This window comes from Triturus cristatus, chromosome 4_1 (assembly GCF_964204655.1).
Source record: "Triturus cristatus chromosome 4_1, aTriCri1.1, whole genome shotgun sequence".
Classification (NCBI taxonomy): Eukaryota; Metazoa; Chordata; class Amphibia; order Caudata; family Salamandridae; genus Triturus; species Triturus cristatus.
Genome location: NC_140585.1, coordinates 779,221,067 through 779,240,338, shown reverse-complemented (window position 1 = coordinate 779,240,338; position 19,272 = coordinate 779,221,067). Strand labels below are relative to the sequence as shown.

The 19,272-nt window shown below is 42.3% G+C and overlaps 1 protein-coding gene across 3 annotated transcripts in view; it reads left to right on the top strand.

Annotated features, from left to right (window-relative positions):
• The window catches only part of TAFA2 (TAFA chemokine like family member 2), a 1,225,759-nt gene extending 1,207,787 nt beyond the window's left edge, over positions 1–17,972 (top strand). For all 3 annotated transcript variants that reach the window (XM_085653346.1, XM_085653345.1, XM_085653344.1), the window contains exon 9: positions 15,568–17,972. The gene's annotated coding sequence lies outside the window, so the exon portion shown is untranslated. The remainder of the gene's footprint in view (positions 1–15,567) is intronic.
• Positions 17,973–19,272: the final 1,300 nt, after the last annotated feature.

Below are 19,272 nucleotides of genomic sequence, written 5' to 3'. Positions count from 1 at the left end.
GCAACATTTAATTTACTTATAAGTCCTTAGAAAAGTGGTACAATATGTACCCAGGGCCTGCAGCACTAAATATGCCACTCACTTAGTTAACCTTTTAAACCATGTTTCTGGTCTGCCAATGCAGCCTAAATGTAATTTAAAACTGCCAGTATGACCAGGCAAAATAAACCTTTTGGCAGGTCTAAACCTCCCTTTTTACTACATATGAGTCACCCCTAAGGTACACCCTGGACAGCCCAGAGGGCAGGGTGCAATGTTTTTAAAATGTAGGATATGTACATGTTAGACCTGTCACTGTTAGGGTGGTCTTCCCCCAAATGTTTTTGCCTACTTCCCTACAAACTTTGCTGGATCTTTGCTTTTGTTAGCCTTAGGACTTTGAACAGTTTATCACTGCTAACCAGTTGAAAAGTGCTTGTGCTCGCTCCCCTGAACATGATTTTACTGGCGTGTAACTGATTGGCATATCTAATTTACTTATAAATCCCTTGTAGAGTGCTAAACTATATAACTTGGGCCTGTAAATTAAATGCTACCTGTGGGTCTGCAGCACTCATTGTACTACCAACTTAAGTAGCCTTAAAACATGTCCCTGGCCTGCCATTGCAGCCTGAATACAGTACCACACTTACATGTCGGCTTGGCATTTAAATTCCCTTACCAAGCCTCAAATTCCCCTTTTATTACATATACCACACCTAAGGTAGGCCCTAGTCAATCCATTGGCCAGGGCGCTATGTAATTAAAAGGCTGGGCATGTACTTTTAAGTTTTACATTTTTTGGTAGTGAAAAACTTCCAAATTAGCTTTTCACTACTGTGAGGTCTACTCCTCCCCTAGGATAACATTGGGTGTTCCTTATTACATTTAATGAGCTCTAATTCCTAATTCAGAGGAGGAGGATATTTCATGTTTGGCACCCATGAAACTGCAATGATAAACCAGCTTTAATGGTAAAGTCACATTTTCCCTCGCAATTTTGAAAATGTCACTCCTAGAAAGTTAAAGACACACAAGTGATGGATGGAATGCAGAGCAAATCAAACCTTCACCTACAGCCAAGAGATCTGGGTTAAATCTATCATACTTTTGCTCACCATTTCACCCCAGTTTAGACCCAGCCATATGCAAATCAGTCGTAATGCTGTGCCTCATGGGAACAGTCCAGGCCGAACTGCCAAGCCAGGTCCTCCCTGGAAACAAGCATCCCGGGACCGGTTTCGGGACATCACCCTTTCTCAGCCAGTCTAGCTTGAATCCAGTTACAACAAACAAATGATGGACGGAATGCTGACAATGCAGACATTCTCCCCCAGTCAAGAGATCTGGGTTAAATCCATTGTTCTTTTGTCCACTACGCCACCCCAGTTCAGACATGGCCATATGCAAATCAGTCTTGACCCTGTGCCTCATGGGAACAGTCCAGCCCGAACTGCCAAGCCATGTCTTCCCTGGACCAGAATCAAGCATCCTAGGACCGGTTTCTGGCTATCAGCCGTCATCAGCCAGGATAGCTTGACTCCAGTGGCGTAGTGAGCACGGGACCCACGTCTGGGCATACCCATCCCACTTAGGGCGAAAAGCGTTACAACAAACAAATGATGGACGGAATGCTGACAATGCAGACATTCTCCCCCAGTCAAGAGATCTGGGTTAAATCCATCGTTCTTTTGCCCACTACGCCACCCCAGTTCAGACATGGCCATATGCAAATCAGTCTTGACCCTGTGCCTCATGGGAACAGTCCAGCCCGAACTGCCAAGCCATGTCTTCCCTGGACCAGAATCAAGCATCCTAGGACCGGTTTATGGCTATCAACCGTCATCAGCCAGGATAGCTTGACTCCAGTGGCGTAGTGAGCACGGGACCCACGTCTGGGCATACCCATCCCACTTAGGGCGAAAAGCGTTACAACAAACAAATGATGGACGGAATGCTGACAATGCAGACATTCTCCCCCAGTCAAGAGATCTGGGTTAAATCCATCGTTCTTTTGCCCACTACGCCACCCCAGTTCAGACATGGCCATATGCAAATCAGTCTTGACCCTGTGCCTCATGGGAACAGTCCAGCCCGAACTGCCAAGCCATGTCTTCCCTGGACCAGAATCAAGCATCCTAGGACCGGTTTCTGGCTATCAGCCGTCATCAGCCAGGATAGCTTGACTCCAGTGGCGTAGTGAGCACGGGACCCACGTCTGGGCATACCCATCCCACTTAGGGCGAAAAGCGTTACAACAAACAAATGATGGACGGAATGCTGACAATGCAGACATTCTCCCCCAGTCAAGAGATCTGGGTTAAATCCATCGTTCTTTTGCCCACTACGCCACCCCAGTTCAGACATGGCCATATGCAAATCAGTCTTGACCCTGTGCCTCATAGGAACAGTCCAGCCCGAACTGCCAAGCCATGTCTTCCCTGGACCAGAATCAAGCATCCTAGGACCGGTTTCTGTCTATCAGCCGTCATCAGCCAGGATAGCTTGACTCCAGTGGCGTAGTGAGCACGGGACCCACGTCTGGGCATACCCATCCCACTTAGGGCGAAAAGCGTTACAACAAACAAATGATGGACGGAATGCTGACAATGCAGACATTCTCCCCCAGTCAAGAGATCTGGGTTAAATCCATCGTTCTTTTGCCCACTACGCCACCCCCGTTCAGACATGGCCATATGCAAATCAGTCTTGACCCTGTGCCTCATGGGAACAGTCCAGCCCGAACTGCCAAGCCATGTCTTCCCTGGACCAGAATCAAGCATCCTAGGACCGGTTTCTGGCTATCAGCCGTCATCAGCCAGGATAGCTTGACTCCAGTGGCGTAGTGAGCACGGGACCCACGTCTGGGCATACCCATCCCACTTAGGGCGAAAAGCGTTACAACAAATAAATGATGGACGGAATGCTGACAATGCAGACATTCTCCCCCAGTCAAGAGATCTGGTGGCACAGTGAGCTCAGGACCCACATCTGGGCATACCCGGCACACTTAGGGTGAAAGCAAAAGACACACAATAGACCATCTACTGGCAGGTTGGGGAGGGCGGAGCTGAGCACAACCCCACGTACCCTTGAGGAGCTTGTGCTTTGCCACCACACAAAGGACTAAAAGACCTGTATTTTCACTTCAGCTAGCTTAGAGCCACAGCAGGGCAGTTAGGAAATCCTATGACCTTCAAAGAACATTTCCAGAGGCTTCTCCTACCTTGCAGAAGAAGGGCACCAGAGTATAAAAATAGGATCTTCAGACCCACTCTTCAGTTGACTACGCAACCTGCGGAAGGACCCTCAGAGGGCAGTCTGTTGCTGTGGCCTGCTGAGCTCTCTGCCAGGCTGTTCTGCCTGGAGCCTGCCTTGAACCCTCAGAGGCCAACCCTGCTGTTCAGAGCCACAGGGACATAATAGGCTCTCACCATCTTACACCCACACCTGGACACAGCCAGAGTGAGTCCTGAACCCCTAAAAAGTGTCCCATCAGTCCTAGACATTTGGTTTTAGTGTTAAAGATATCTAGATTGCAATTTTCCAATACTGAAGACTTACGCAAAATTTGGACCAAAAGTGCCAACATGCTTGTCTATCAGTCCCAAGGTGCATCACCATTCGTACTGACTTTGCTGCTTCTCCTGATACATTTTTTTCCACAACAGCAAATCCATTTCAGCGGTCCTTCGCCAAAGGGGTATCTGATCTCATGGAACTGTCTGCAACTACAGCCTCTGCCTCGTCCCACTGGAGCTTCCAGTTTGATGACTAAGTCCAAACATAGAAATCTTCATTGTGGTTTTGACCCAAGGCATCCAACAACAAAGCTCCCTCCTTTGCCTTTCCACATTGAACTTTACCTTCTCAGACATTTTTCTTCAAGAATTTTTCTAAGTCCAAACATAAGCGCTGACCGGGCTCAATCCACTTCTTGTATCTGAAACACGATTAATCGCTGACGGCTTTACCTTTCGACTTTGACCCGGTCTCACCCGACTAGATGTCTGTTGTTGGCGCTTTAATCTTTTATGTGCTATTCTGAACCTTAAGCTTCAGAAATTCATAACTCCGGTTCTACTGGTTGGGTGTTTGTCATTTTGTTGTCAAGTAATTAATTTAAAATGTACCCTCTTTTTCTAGATTGGTTTAGTGTTTTTCTTCTGTTGTGCTTTCACTTTAATACTGTCTATGTACTGCATAAATATTTACACATTGCGTATCAGTTAAGCCTGGCTGCTTTTTGTGCAAAGCTACCTTGGGATAAGCACAGGTTAATTTAGTGGCTTTTTGTGGTTCACTCTGCAAGGGATTGTGGCCGCTGCTTGACCATGACTTACACTCCAATCAACCAACAACCCAATTTCACACAGTACCTTTAAGTTTTACATATCCTGGTAGTGAAAATCTGTTACATTTGTTTTTTAATACTACAAAGCCTACCATTTTCATAGGATAACAGTATAGTTACGCCATTACTTTAAATAAGCTGTAATGTCCAATTGGGATCAGATAGCCAGTTCATGTTTAGTATCTATGCAATTATAATGAGAAATCCTTTCTTATGGTGAAGTTGGATTTTTAGTTACAATTCTGAAAATGGCACTTTTCGAAAGAGGGCTTTTTCCTGCGTTAGCCATTTTGTGCCTGCCGCCTGTCTCTGGGTCACATAACTTGATGAAGTTGGCAGTTGGGCTTTGTGCATTCCTTCTACACAGCCACACACAATAGAGAGTTTAGGTGTACCTGGCTGGGCCATGCCTGGCAGGATGGGAGGGCAGAGCAGGGCACAGCCCTACTTACACTTGAATGAGCTGTGAGCTGCCTCCGCACAATAAGCTGTATACCCCCTATATTTAGTCTGGAGCTGAGGCAGGGAAGGCAGAATGCCTGAGGACTTCAGAGGGGAACCTTCTAGAATCTTCTTCCACTTCAAAGGAAGGCCCATGTATGAATATTGGACCCCAGACACCAACTCTTCAGTACACAGCTGGACCTTTTGACACTCTGCCAGGAAGAAGGACTGCTGTGCTGCTGAAATGACTGCCACTCTGCTGGACTGCTGCTCTGAATGACTGCTGCCCTGCTGTGCTGAACTGCTGCCTGTTGCCCTCCTGCCTGTGTGAGAAGGGCTGGACCTGCATCTGTTGGACCCAGGACCCCAGAGTGACTCCAAGGACTAGTTGGTTGGCCTCCTGACTTGAGCGTTAGGGACAGAAGGCTCCAACAACCTTGACTCCAGCACCTGGACTCCGCCATCTACCCTGCCAAGTAGTGCCACCCTAGTCCTGGACTGCTGGCAGTGAGCCTATGGTGTTCTACCAGCCTCTGTGGATCTAGCAGAACTGATGCATCTTCTCTGCTGCACAGCTCAATCCCGAGCAGAACCGACACATCATCAACAGTGCGTGGGACTTCCCCATCGCAAAGACCCAAATTGCATCGCAGCCCACCGCATTATCACAACCGCTGCTATGCATCACATCATTGGCGCTGGTCCTTGTATCCCTAATCGATGGCAGCCTCGACGATGACACCGAACTCTGCATTGCAGCCTCGCAGCTCCTCGGAACTGATGCATTACCCTGACTGTTCGAGGGTTTAAGGTACTCCGTTCAGCGGGCGTAACTGAGTCCCCATAGCAGGCCTCCGCTCCACTGTGACTGTGAACTTGTGACTTCATCGTGGTCTGGCTTGACCAATAGCCACAGTTGGCACTTGGTGCTTTTTGGCACTATTTTCACTGAAATCTTTAAACTTACATTACTTCAGTTCTGCTGATTGGACTTTTGCTGTTTTGGTCCTGTTTTATTTATAAAAAAAGAACTTTTTTTGTAACCTGGTGTGGGATCATTTTTGTGTGGGTCTTTCACTTTGTTCACCATAAGATGGACAGCTCTATGACTTAGATTGTCCACAGTGACTGTGTTTTCAGACTTGAAACAATAGGACACAATTAGAAAAGGGAACTTAACACTCTCAAAATAAGTTAAATTAATTAATTTATGCACTTTCAAAATGAGGCAAATTAATTCATCAATGCACTTTCAAAATGAAGCAAATGCCTTTATTAATGCAGCACTTTTAAGAGGAAGACAAAATATATTTATTACTACACTTTCCCAGATGTCAAAAAAACATAACCAAGCATAGCCAATATATATGTGATCAAGGCTCGGAGGAGCCGAAACGTTATGGCGGCATACTGCACAGAATAAAATAATTTGCACTTATCTTTTTGGTCCGTGTCCGTGAATGCTGGGGAAGTGGCGAGGACCTTGTTGCTGCCCATCTGTGGAGTGTTTAATATATATATATTACCTACTGGCGGTCGCCAGTAGGTAGTTATAGTTAGGACCTATTTTGCATAGGAAATCCGCAACATTCTATTCCCAATAAGTCTGGCGCCGGTTGACAAATCTTCGCGAAATTTCCCAAACTTTTGGCCAGCTCCGGTCCGCTCCTATCCTAAAAGTCTCGGGGTGATTCGTCAAGCGGGGGCCAAGAAAAAATGGGGTCCCAAAACGCGTTTTCCCCATGCATTTTCCCATTTGACCTTTAGCCGCAGCTACAGCCCAAACTGCTGAACGGAATTACACCAAATTTGGCAAAGAGGTAGTCCTCAGTTCAGACTCGTGCCGTTTGCTTAAATGGTGCTAATCTGTTGAGTAGTTTCTGAGAAAATATATATATATATATTTAGATGTGTATATATTTTTTAAAGCTCAAAGTTTTCCAACGTGTTTGGGTAACACTTCAGGGCCGGCAATGCCACGTTGACTTCAACTGCTTACGAAGTGCGGCCTGACGCATTTCGCTGTTTAGCTTTCTCAAAGGCCGGTCTCCTCTAATGTCCAGCATATATATATATATATATATATATTACCAACCAAAATTACACGCAGCACTCTCCCAGGGGGTAGATTTTTTAAAAACGGTTTAAAAAACATAGCCATTACTCCTTCCTTCACCAACGCGTTTGTAACGGCAGGTCTTGATCACGGTGCAAACATTAGTCTCTTTACAGTTTCACCTATTTATACTCAAAACCCAGTCAGCACATTATGGTGCATTCTGGGATAGGTAGTTTTAGGTTTGTATTTCATCCCAGTGATGTGCCGCAAAAACTTTAAATATACACAAAATCTGTCAACCAAAGTTTGTCAACAAAACTCAATAAAGTTGTTAAAAAAGGAAAGTTATATTTCTAACGGCATTTAACACTGATTCAGAGTTAATGTGGATGATTATATATATACCCATTTTTATGTGTGTATATCTATATATATATATATATATATATTATCTACTGGCGGTCGCCAGTAGATAGTTCTAGTTACACCCTAGTTTCCATAGGAAATCTCAAAATTCTATTTTGAATAACTTTGGCGCCGGTTGACGAATCCTCGCGAAATTTTCAAAACTAATGGGGTGCTCCGTTCAGCTCCTACCCTGAAAGTCTCAGGGTGATTCGTCAAGCGGGCGCCGAGAAAAAGGGGGGGTCCCAAAACGCGTTTTCCCCATGCATTTTACCATAGGACCTTTAGTCGCAGCTACAGCCCGAACGGCTGAACAGAATTATGTGGAATTTGGCAGAGAGGTAGCCATAAGGTCAAGGAAGTGCCTTTTGCAGGTCTGGTGTAAATCTGTTCAGTATTTCCTGAGAAAATAGCATTTAAAAGCATATCAATATCTATACGCGCGCACCGTGCGCGCACTGTGCGCGCACCCTGCTGTGCGCGAGCGCAATTCTGATTGGTTGTTAGATGTCGGTAAACATTCGAATCGGTCGAAACCAGGAAGTGTCGGCCGCCATTTTGTCTCTCGCAGTCTGAGGGGGTGAAAAACAAAGGTGGAGAACGTGAAAAGGGGGCAGAGTGGACAGTTCCTGACCCCCTAGCCTTGGTCAGGGGGTCACTGAAGGACCCCCAAGGGAGAAAAAAACACATTTAAAAAAAAAAAATCGCGAGGTGCGTGCACCCTGCGCGCACTGCGAACCATGGGCGCTCGGTGCGCGAAGCGCACCGAGTGCCCACAGAGCGCGCACGGTGCGCGCACTGTGTAAAACCTGAAAAAAAAATAAAAAAATAAAAACATAACTTAGCATTTAAAAAAACGTACAAACTCACTGAAAAAACCATAGGTTTCACACACGTTATAGTTACGAATTAGCATTTAAAAAACCTTGCAAATTCACTTAAAAAACCATAGGTTTTACACATGTTATAGTTAGCTGGACATTTCACTCGTAAAAAACCAATGAAATTCCCCCGTTATAGTTACTGCAGGCAACTATAACTCACGCGACCGCAATCCTCTGCTGATGACGTCAGATATTACATCACCGATGACATATGTGTCTTTCTGAAAAATAAATATTTGTAATATATGTATAGCTAAAGATTAATGGAAGAAGACATGGGTAAATAAGTGTCTAAATACAGTGATGTAATATCTAACGTTTATTATTCCAATGCTGATTTCTCCATATTTCAGCCATATAAAGACTTTTTGATGATGAGTTGGGCTATTGTTGAATCTAAGAGCCTCCGGGGATCATAGTAGTGTACATGATTATGGAGATGAACTGGGAAATATCATCGTTGCCTCCACCAGAAGCCAGATAAGTGTTTTCTGGGAGGATTTCACGTGATCTCTTCTCAGTAAGTTTGATATGTTCTCTCCTATGTCGCCTTCCAAACATTCTAGCAGTCACAATCGTGTAGTAGTGAGTTTATTCAAGAGTCCCATCTGAGTGATGTTTCAATAATCTAATCTTGACATCACCAGGGTTATCAAAATCTCAACTAAGTGATTCATTCGAAGTAGTGGCAATGTGGTGTTTTGCAGCAGAAACATTTGCAAATGTATGCTCTTCTCCACATAATTAAGTTGAGTAATAAAAGAGAGCTTTGAGTTGAAGATTTTTGCTGAATTATTTACTTTCTCAGTGGTAGAAAGGGTGAACCTAGATTGTGTGACCAAGTTAGTGATAGTTGGCCCAAAGATGATCCTCTTCATGACACCATTTCAGGCTGCGCACCATTCAGTCTAAGGAAGCTCTATTTCATGCATACATCTTGCGGTTCACCTTGTTTTAGGAGCAGAGAAAGAAAGTGAAAGTAAATGTTAAATTTCTATGGATTATACTTCGCTGAGATTTAAGAATGGATGGTAAATGCCAGACCTTCAGAAAATATTTTGCCTATATTGCCTTGCAGTCATATTGTTACATTAACTCATAAATGGAACATTCCCTTTTTAATATTGCTTTTGATAACCAATTATTGGCACAGTAGACTAATTGGTGTGTGGTGGACCATTATGTGGTTCTGTGAAAAAGGGTATTTTGATATGTTTTAGCATGGTGTAATGAACAGTATGAAGTAGTGTTAGTAGTCTAATCGATATCGCCATAGCGTGTAATAATTGCAAGTAGTTACTAGAAATTCCTTAAAACAAGCAGTGAATGATAATGAATGTTTACAGATCTTGCATGTTTTCTCTTCTAGTGTCTAGGATTTAGTGTTTAACTGTGTTCTTTCCCAGTGTCCTATGGGAAATGTGTGTTGGAATATATGGATGTGTTGTGGTGTTTCCCAATGTCTAATAATTTTGTCTTTTCAAGACCACAGGACTGATATATGTGATACTACCTTTCTGCGTGTGTGAGCTTGACTCAGTCCCCTCTCGCTCGTCTGTTGTGTAATATAATGTATAGATGTTACACTGGAGAGTGTAACAGTTGGAGAGGAGAACAAAATGTGAGCAGAGAGAATGTCCACTTCTGATAGGGAATTATTTGCCTTTGCTCTATCCTGAAGTAAACAGGCTCAAAACGAAGGGTGACCTATTTGTGTATCCAGATCTGCAGCCTGCAAAATTCCAAGAAAACGTATTATTTTTGATACGTTTCTTCGAGCTGACCGTTACTCTATCCTGAAGTAAACAGGCTCAAAACGAAGGGTGACCTATTTGTGTATCCAGGTCTGCAGCCTGCAAAATTCCAAGAAAACAGCTATGTTTTTTATAAGTTTCTCTGAGCTGAACTGAAGACTAAAGTTATCATCTAAAGAAGATAGGGCACCCACTGATTGGCTTGAAAAGTGCTCCCCTACAGCTTCCGTCAAGAGGATATATATATTGCTCTGAGTGGGAGTTAGGAATCTACCCATTTTATGGCGCTTGAGATTGTGGTTACATTCAGCTGCCAGGGTTGGGACGCTGCAGTTAAATGACAACCTCTGTAATAGGAGGTGGCATCCTGTAAATAACACATGGATTAGGTGGTGCCCTGGAGTGATTCGAGTCCAGGACTTGGTACTAATTGGACTGGGGCTCCTTAGCGCCTCAGAGAGGTTCCTGCTCATATTATGCACATTCAGTGTTACTGTACCTTTCTCTCATTGGAAACTGCAGGCCTGTCACAATGCTACCTGTGTTTTTCAAGTGATAGCACTCGTCGAACCAGCTGAACCAACATTCTTCCACCAAACCTACCATGGACTGCATACTTTAAGCAAATCCGTCCAAGGATGCGAAAGGGCCGTTTTGATTTTTCTGGAACTTTTCTATAGACACACTCTGATGGGTCTTTTAAGCACCATGAAAGTGTGAAAGGGAGAACATCTTTAATGCACAATCAATTTAAAAATACCACTTCTTGATACATTAAAACCAAAGGACAATTAAGGAAGTTATTTAGATTTATTACAAAGCCGAAAATAATTGAACATACACACACCTCACCACGAGGGTATAGAATTAGATTGGAAACAGCATAAAGCCAAATCTACGCACCCAGTTCAAATGATGCAACATAAACAGAACTATTAGTTTGAGAAGTAGGATACAGATAATCAAGAAGCAACAGTCCAAATTTTCCTGCATCAAGCGTTGGGTGAATGAAGAGCATTTAAATCTATGCCTACTCTATCACTAGGATGATTTCCCTATGTTAATGAGTAAGTATTTCCAATCAGGAGGAAAGGTGTCAGTAGTGGGGTCTTTCTAAGAAGTCCCTCCACTGTTGAGATGGGTCAAGCAGCATAAAGCCACATCACAAGAGAAAGAGCTAGTTCTGAGATTCTACCTCTCCAAAAGGTAAAAAGATGTGGGCATCTATCCTTAATTCCTACAACCAGTTATCCACAAGTTGAACTCCCATAATGCAATTCTCGCACACACTCCACAATAGCTACAGTCATGAGCGTACTTTTTCACAATGTTCTCCATGTACATCCTTTCCAACAATCCATCCTTGTTCCCGTACCTTCTCCCGTGTGAAACTGACTTTTTCCCTTATCACCTTTAAGCAATGTAATTGTAACTTCTCTCCTTGCCTAGCTACTAAAACAAAGACATTCGTTTTCCTAGGAGAATGCTTCTCCACTTGCAATGCAAAATGTGAGAAAGAACAGCTTCCACAGTGCACATGAAATTCAGAACATTAATTCTAAAGTGAGAGTTCGTTAGGGGTTTGCATTTCAGGCCTACAGCTTTATCTAACATAAGAAAATATCACTTAAATATTATGAGCTGCATAACTAATTTACATTTCAGCTAACATATTTACCTAATTATGAAAAGTATCATTAATAAAGACATTTAGTACATGAGTAGTGTTAAACTTCACAACAAGGTTTCTTCATGTTAATGTTTTCTGCTAAAGACATTTATTTCCTACCTTAACTCCTCATACTACTTGTCAGTAACTAAAATATGTCACGTAGATGCATTAACATGATTCACAATTCTAACACTCACATTTACACAAAACAGGATTATCTGCGGGTGTGCTCTACACGTGATCATGGTGCAGCTCTACAGACAAGTAAAATGCAATACGAAACTTCAGATGTAAAATGAAATATCAACACTCCATGGATACAAGCTGTACTAAACCTAGAGGGATGTTTATGCACAACACTTGATGCAAAGTTAAATCTAAACAGAAATAGTGACTTGGTTTGCGGAAATAAAGTCTGCAGCATGACATTATGGTCCGAAATGATGGCTTTTACTGAAATTTAAGAGCTAAAACATGGACAACAGCTAAAATAAATAATTCTCTAAAGGTGGCTCTCACTAGCTTGATGGATCCGCCATTCTTCCATTCTGACCGAAGTTTGTAGAAGTCCTCAAAGAATGCTTGCATCGTTAAGTGCTCCTTGTCTAATTTTACGTCACTCTTCAACATCTTACTAATGTGATATTTATAATTCCGTCCGGAAACAGGCCTTTCAAAGTTCCTTTGGAGTGATGTTGATTACAGTTCTGCAATCATGTCTTCTTCCACGTGTCAATCAGGTTTCCCTCACTCCACTAGACTTCAGAACGAATATGCTCTCACTGCTCCTGCGATGCATACATGAAATATTCCCTCTATTTGTTAATTACAATTATTAGAAGACATGTGCAATAAAAACTGGATATGGGAATGCCTATATAATTTTTAGACAAATTCTTTTCTTTTTTTAGAACATATCCTTCATTTTTTTGGGACAATACATTCCTGTTTTCCTTCTACTCAAAACCAAATGTGTAAGCCACTAACATCCACTCCCACTGTAGGCACTGCACCAAGTGTGATCAATATACCCTTAAATATATTATAAAACGGTAAGTAAAGACAAGCTAACAGCTATTCCTTTCTAAACTTTAAGTTATTTTTGGAGTGTAGAGAGGTGAGGTGGTGTTGGCTTTGGTGGACAGAGAAAGCCAAACAGGCTGCAAACACTGCTGGTGTCTGGAGAAAAGGGAGAATGAGAACAAAGAGGATGAGGAAGATGAGGAAGATGATGAATGAGAAAAGAAACCGGCAACTTGTGTGAGGCAGCGTCCTTCATTTGCTGGTGCCCGTGGTGTGACAAAAGCCCCAGCAGCCCCCGCGGTGCAAGGGGGCACTAAAGCTCCAGGGGCCCCCTCAGCTAAAGTTGTAGGTGGTAGGCCGGGGAGGGGGACCCCCTCCATGTACTTTGTAGGGGGCCCCCTCAAGTTTCATTACGCCACTGGCCGGTGCAGTTTGAGGGAAGGGTGCATTGGCTAACTGCATGATAAGGAAAGTGGGGAGCTTTTTTATAAGCCCAGGATTCCTCTTTGACACTTCTGTTCTTTCTTTGGCAATGAGTACATCTTATGTCACTCTGGTTCAAAATTGAGAGCAGTAGAAATAGCACCAGGACAGAATGAAGTGCTTGATTAGAGTCTATCAGGGGCTGAGGAAGACTGAGGAACGTTACGTGAGAGGGTCTGTTCCTACCAGGCTGTTGAGCACTGCACAGGCAACTGTGGTTAGGGTGAAGAGGAGTGAAGACAAAGTCAAGAAAGGTGAACCTGTTTCTCCATGTGGAATAAAAAAATGCTGAGACTGCTGTAGTGGGCAGGAGGCGCAATGAGGCCTGCTGGCCAGGTCATGCATAACAGACAGCACAGAACAGGCTCATGTGCTGGGGAGCGGGAAATGCAGGCGTCCAGTGTACAAACCACAAACTGTCACGGCTGCAGACATAGGCTGGGAACCATGTAACACAAATTCACCAGAATGTATTATCCTCTTGTCGCAGTAAGCTTTTACTTCACACTTGAAAGAAAAAAAAATTGTAGATTTGAATAAGAGTAATCAAAGAACCATAGAAATACAGATTTAAAAAAGTATTTCATTTTTATAAAATATGTTTCATATATTCGGAACAGCCTTAGGTGAAAAAAAAATACTCATATTTGGCAGCAGCTTCTGCTCAAGACATGCCAGCTATTCAGGATTAGATGAAATATTGAGCATTCTCTTTGGTGGGTTGTAAGTCAGAATATTAAGTATAAAAATACTACGGTACATATATATCGTAGCCAGCATATCGACTACCACAATATTATGAAGATAAATATATTTAACAAAGTACAGATTGACTTTTAATAAATCCATGTAACTTGACATTTTTTAAATCATCGCGGTACATACATGTGGAGTTAAGAATAGTAAATCTCTTTTCACCCTTACATGCTTGCCTTCACAATATTTTTGTAGCTGATCTTCGGCCTACAATATTTTTGTACCATAATACTTAAAACCCTACATTGTGGTACAATATCGTTTTGTTCCTCCTCAGGATTAGTAAATTTATAGTATGACAACTCAAGACGTGTTAGATGGCTGCTTTATCAAAACCAAAAAGGTGACATAATGTAATAACTGAGCAGTAAACTATAGAATTATAGATGGGTAAAAGTGAAGTACGGGGATGTTTTTCACCAAGGGGAAATGAGTGATAACAGACAACTAGGGTGAAGCTCAAGCTGCCTGTGATGTCATTCAGTACCCCGTTGTGAAAAACATACCCGTAATTCACTTTTTAGTTATCTATAATTTTAGGTTATGTATGGCGCCCAAAATCATATGCCCCTGCTTTCAGCTGCTACGCGGGGGCAGAGGAGTGATGGGCGAGTCATATATAAAATGGACTCAGTTACGCATCCCTGTCCAAAACAGAAATAAATTAAAACTTACCTGCCATCCTTGACCCACCCCCATCACCTTCCCTGCCTTATTTCCCTGTGCCGCAGCTGTGCTTTCTGCTTTCATTCAAACCAGACAAGCACCGCTGCGCTGACAGGCACTCAGAGGGGCCTGTCAGCCTGGCCTGGAGGTCTTTATGACATAGCAAGAGGGGGTTGGGAGTATTGTTATTGACTGTTGCTACGTCATAGCATTGAGTTACAACACACGGGGGCATATCAGCAAGCTGGCTAAGAAAAATTATCGCCGCTTTAGTGTCCGTTTTCGGATGAAAAGCGGCGATAATTTTATCACTTAATCAGCAAGGTCACGCTAACGCGTGATTCCTTGCTTTAGCTCCCTTTCCCATAACGCCAACTTTGCATCTCTAAAGAGATGCAAAGTGGGCGTTCTGTCCCAAAATAACTGGAGAAATGTCGCTGACCGACATTTCTCCAATTATCAAGGGAATCGCTAACAGGCATGGTGATAAGAAAAGTAGCACTAACCACAGTTAACGCTACTTTCCTTACGCCTGCTTTCACCCTGACTTAGCCATTATATCCAATGTAAGGTGGATATAATGTCTAAGTATGCCCTGCCTTATCAGCAAGCTAATGCCAAAATGTGTGAGATTATCGCTGGAATTCCAGCGATAATCTCACTTTTGGCTGGTAGCGCGAGGAATTTTTCCGCTTTTGAGATAAGCATTGCTGATAGCACGCTATCTCAGCGATAAAATTCCGCGATAGCCGCCGATAATTATCCTAGCGCTAAGTGCGCTTAGCGACAATTATCGCCGGCCCTTGCTGATATGCCCCATGGAAACTAAAATAAACGATAGTGGCTGTCTATAAGAGCCCTGCACAGCAAAGTAGTAATAGCTCCAAAAATACATGCTTTATTGCTGAATACAGGCTAGGGGTTGTGATGGCATCTTGTGGGGGGAAAGTCGAAAATATGTCACCAACTGTTCTTATCTCCTGTTTAACATGCCCAACTTCTACCAGTTACTGTGCGATTTGCAGTGACAAAATGTAATTATTTTTATTAAGTTATTGAAATCTAACGTTCAGTTTGTTTCTCAACAGGTTACTCGATAGTTCAAAGCCAGACTGAAGAGTCTAGTGATGAAAATATTTAACTACACCTTGTTGAAGTTCCATAACAAAGACTACACTCCAAGGGCAATTGTAATACAGCGACGGCGCCACCTTCCGAACACTGACTTACAACGAAGGCTTGGCTTAGTAACAAGCATCATACAATGAGCACAAGAACTAGCAACACAGCAGACTTTTGAACTTCTTTCTTGTCAATATTTCTATTGCTTGAACTACGGACAATTGTGAGATTGCAGATATAAGCAAGATTTTTACAGCAGGAGTCTGAACAGATAGCGGCAAAAGATGGACTTCAAGGACAAAATAGCAGAAGAGAGGATCATTTAATTTCTCCTCTTTTTACATTCTGGAAAGCAGCCTCATGTAAGAGCTGGTTAATTCCCAATGGCATGCTCCCGCCACTGGAGGAACGCAGCACTCGTTTAATCAAATTTCCTTTTCAGAAATTGTCCTCTGGCATGATGCGGATTCGGTCACTTTTATTTGCATTCTAATCTCAGAGCTTTGAAAGGCTACATATTTCAATAGCTTGAAGTTGCTTTTGTTGTAGGTCTGGAAATGTATATGCATTGTTAATAATTATTGTTGACAAGTAATAGTTATCTGAGTACATCCCTCATGTCCAAAGGCAGAGCCAGTCTGACATGTTTCCCTGAGGCTAACCGAGTAGAGCAGGTCCTTGGCAGCTAGATAAGTGGTACCCAAAACAGGTTTAGCACTTTCATTACAAAGCACTTCATTCCGTCACAATCCAAATTTGTTTTTAGCGGGAGATTAATGGGTGTTATAAACTTGATTTTAACAAAATAATAATATTCAGACTTTTTACACAGTGAGGTAATTCTTTGATAGAGAAAATGAGCCTCGTCGCCAGCAGTGTTATAAAATTCCATCAATCGGCTGCACATACAAGAACGCACACAATGCTGTGTGGGGGAGATGTTGTCAAGTTCTTCACTGTGGAACCAGAAGACGTGGGATCGAATCCTGGGCCTATTGTTGGCAATTCACTTTATCTCCGTGTTCTTCAATCCCTTTTCTTGCCTGAATTGAACTAGGTTAACATTGATTAGGTTCTCGTATCACATGCCCTCTAATGATTTGAAATATACATTGTGCCCATTAAAGCTTTGTTTTTTCCAAAACACAACAGTTATTAAGGCAGCAGGAAAGTGCTCAATGAATCATCACACTAACTATGAAAAGAAGACCTTTATCATATGATCCATACATGGCACTTTCGATGTGCCACCCATGATTAAGCAGAATAATGTAATCCACGCAATGTTTTTTGTAAAATATCTTATGCTATAATTGGCAGTTGCACGGCGGATATCATGTTTTGCACAAAGCCTTAAATGTCTAGGAACTTTTTATCCCAAAGTTGTTCCAAAAGGACATATTTAGAGTAAATCGTCTTTCAAGTTGATTCAGAAATTTAGAGCAAACTGCCTTTCAAGTTGATTCAACGTAGAGTTGCATACATAATTCTGTTTTGCTGACATGCTACAAACTTACCTGAAACAGGAATATTAAAAGAAGAAGGGGCAGGAGGGCCATGACAAAGCAAGTGCTAAAATGTCGATCAACGGGCCAATGCCATAAAGAGCAATCCGACGTCTTTAGCTCCTAATATCTGATTAAGATCATGACTGCAAAAAAAATACTCCGAGTTGTAAGCACAATCTACGCTGCTTGCCTGCTTTGTTTACCGATATACAGCCAACAAGAGGAAATCTTTTCTTTAGGATTATTTTTAACAATCACTGACATAGCAAATTAGATATAAATTGGTTTCTAGGATGGATGAGCACCCTCGAGGGCTTCAGTTTGTCGAAATATGCAAGGCTGATCCAAGACCATTTCATTATCTCTGCTCTATTATTGCACAGGAGAGCTAAAATTTAATGACTGCTGGAAATACACTTAAGATGCATATTTTGTCATTATGCTGCAGAATAATCATAGAGACTAATGTTTAAAAGGGAGTGATTTTTCCTAGTTACATTTAAATTAGAATAAACAGTTTTGTGGGTTCAGCTAGGCATTCGAATAATTTAACATAGAACATCATCGAATGATTTTGTGCTGATGGAGGAAACACAGTGTCTAAAATAATTGTCCATTTGTATGAAAAACACCATTCAAAAATGAGTTTTATTTATGTAAAACAGGGTCTAAAACAGCCAATTTACTCATCTTGCGGCTACATTATTCTTTCTTTTAGGTTTGTTTTCTGTAGAACATGACACTGGAAAACTGTATCATAATAATATATGCATAAACATAGGTGAAAAATAACAAGGAATTTGAAGTAAAGGAAATAGAACATTTGCAGTAGATTCATGTCGTGGCTATTCATATCAAAGTAAATAAACTTTTGTATAAAATGGAATCACCTCTGTGGATATAAACTTTTCAAACCAACGGTAATTCTTTTCTCCCATCTAGGATTTGTCTTTTTGTGTTAGAAAGGGGAATTCACTAACAATAGGATTTATTTTAACACATTCCAAGGTTATGCGAAAGAACTGCAGGAAAGATTGAAGTTGAAAGACTGTTAGCAGATTTCAGAATTGTAATCCTTGGCCACCTCTAAATGCTCTGGAAAGATCTGGCCAAGCAAGTTGAATCCTTTTTCCAACTAGCATAGCATATACTTTTTGCCGTTTAACTGTACTGCATAGTTTAGAGTAAATATACTATCTCTAAAAACAAATATCTAGAAAGCTAAATGTTGGCTTTTGTAATGTGAAGGTTCCTAAAGATTCAGTGTTAAAAATAGTACATGGACAGCTAGAGTACACGTCCCCCTCACACAAAGAACAGGTGGTTGCTGCAGTGCAAATATTGTAGACATACATGCACACAAAACACACATACATACACTCCAGATACAGTGGTTGTCATGTGTGCAAGCTGCGCTAACACATAGAACATGTGCAATGTATTATGCAGGCTGCAGCAGTGGATGTTTTCTCATGCACACAGAAGTATTTCACAAGCAGTAGCAGTGCAAGCAACCCCCCCCCCCACACACAGTAACACAGTTAAAACACTACAAAAAGGACTCCACACCTGTTTAGAAAAATAGCCAATATTTATCTGATTTACAACAAGACCAAAATGACAAGAATTCAACATACACAAGTCAAGATATGAATTTCCAAAAATTAAATAAAATTGTAGCTCTTAGAAATCAATGGTTGCACTTGACCAAGACAAAGTACCTTAGATGCGCTAAAAATGAACGATGATGCATGGTGCAGGGGAGCCGAGGCATCGAAAAAGCAGTTGATGCATCAGTTCTTTACTGCTAAGAAGGTCGTTGGCACAGTGATGCTTGGGGACAGTGTGTTGTGAAGAGGAGGTGATGCGCAGATTCCTTAAGGGGGGGCAGAGTCGTTGAGCCTTCCACGTCTTGGGACAATGCATGGCGCAGGGGAGGTGATGCATCATTTGCTGAAAAAATACATCGGTTCCGTACTGCTGCGCGGAGCCGATGAAGAACTCGGTGCCCAGAAACAATGCGTCGATGCTGCATCAAAAGTCAAGTCGTGCTGTATGGATTCAACAGTGTCGAAGCAGGCCCTGCATCAGTATCAGATCGGTGCATCACAGACTTTATTGATGCGGTGCTCAGGACTCATGCAGTGGTGATTCTTTGGAGAC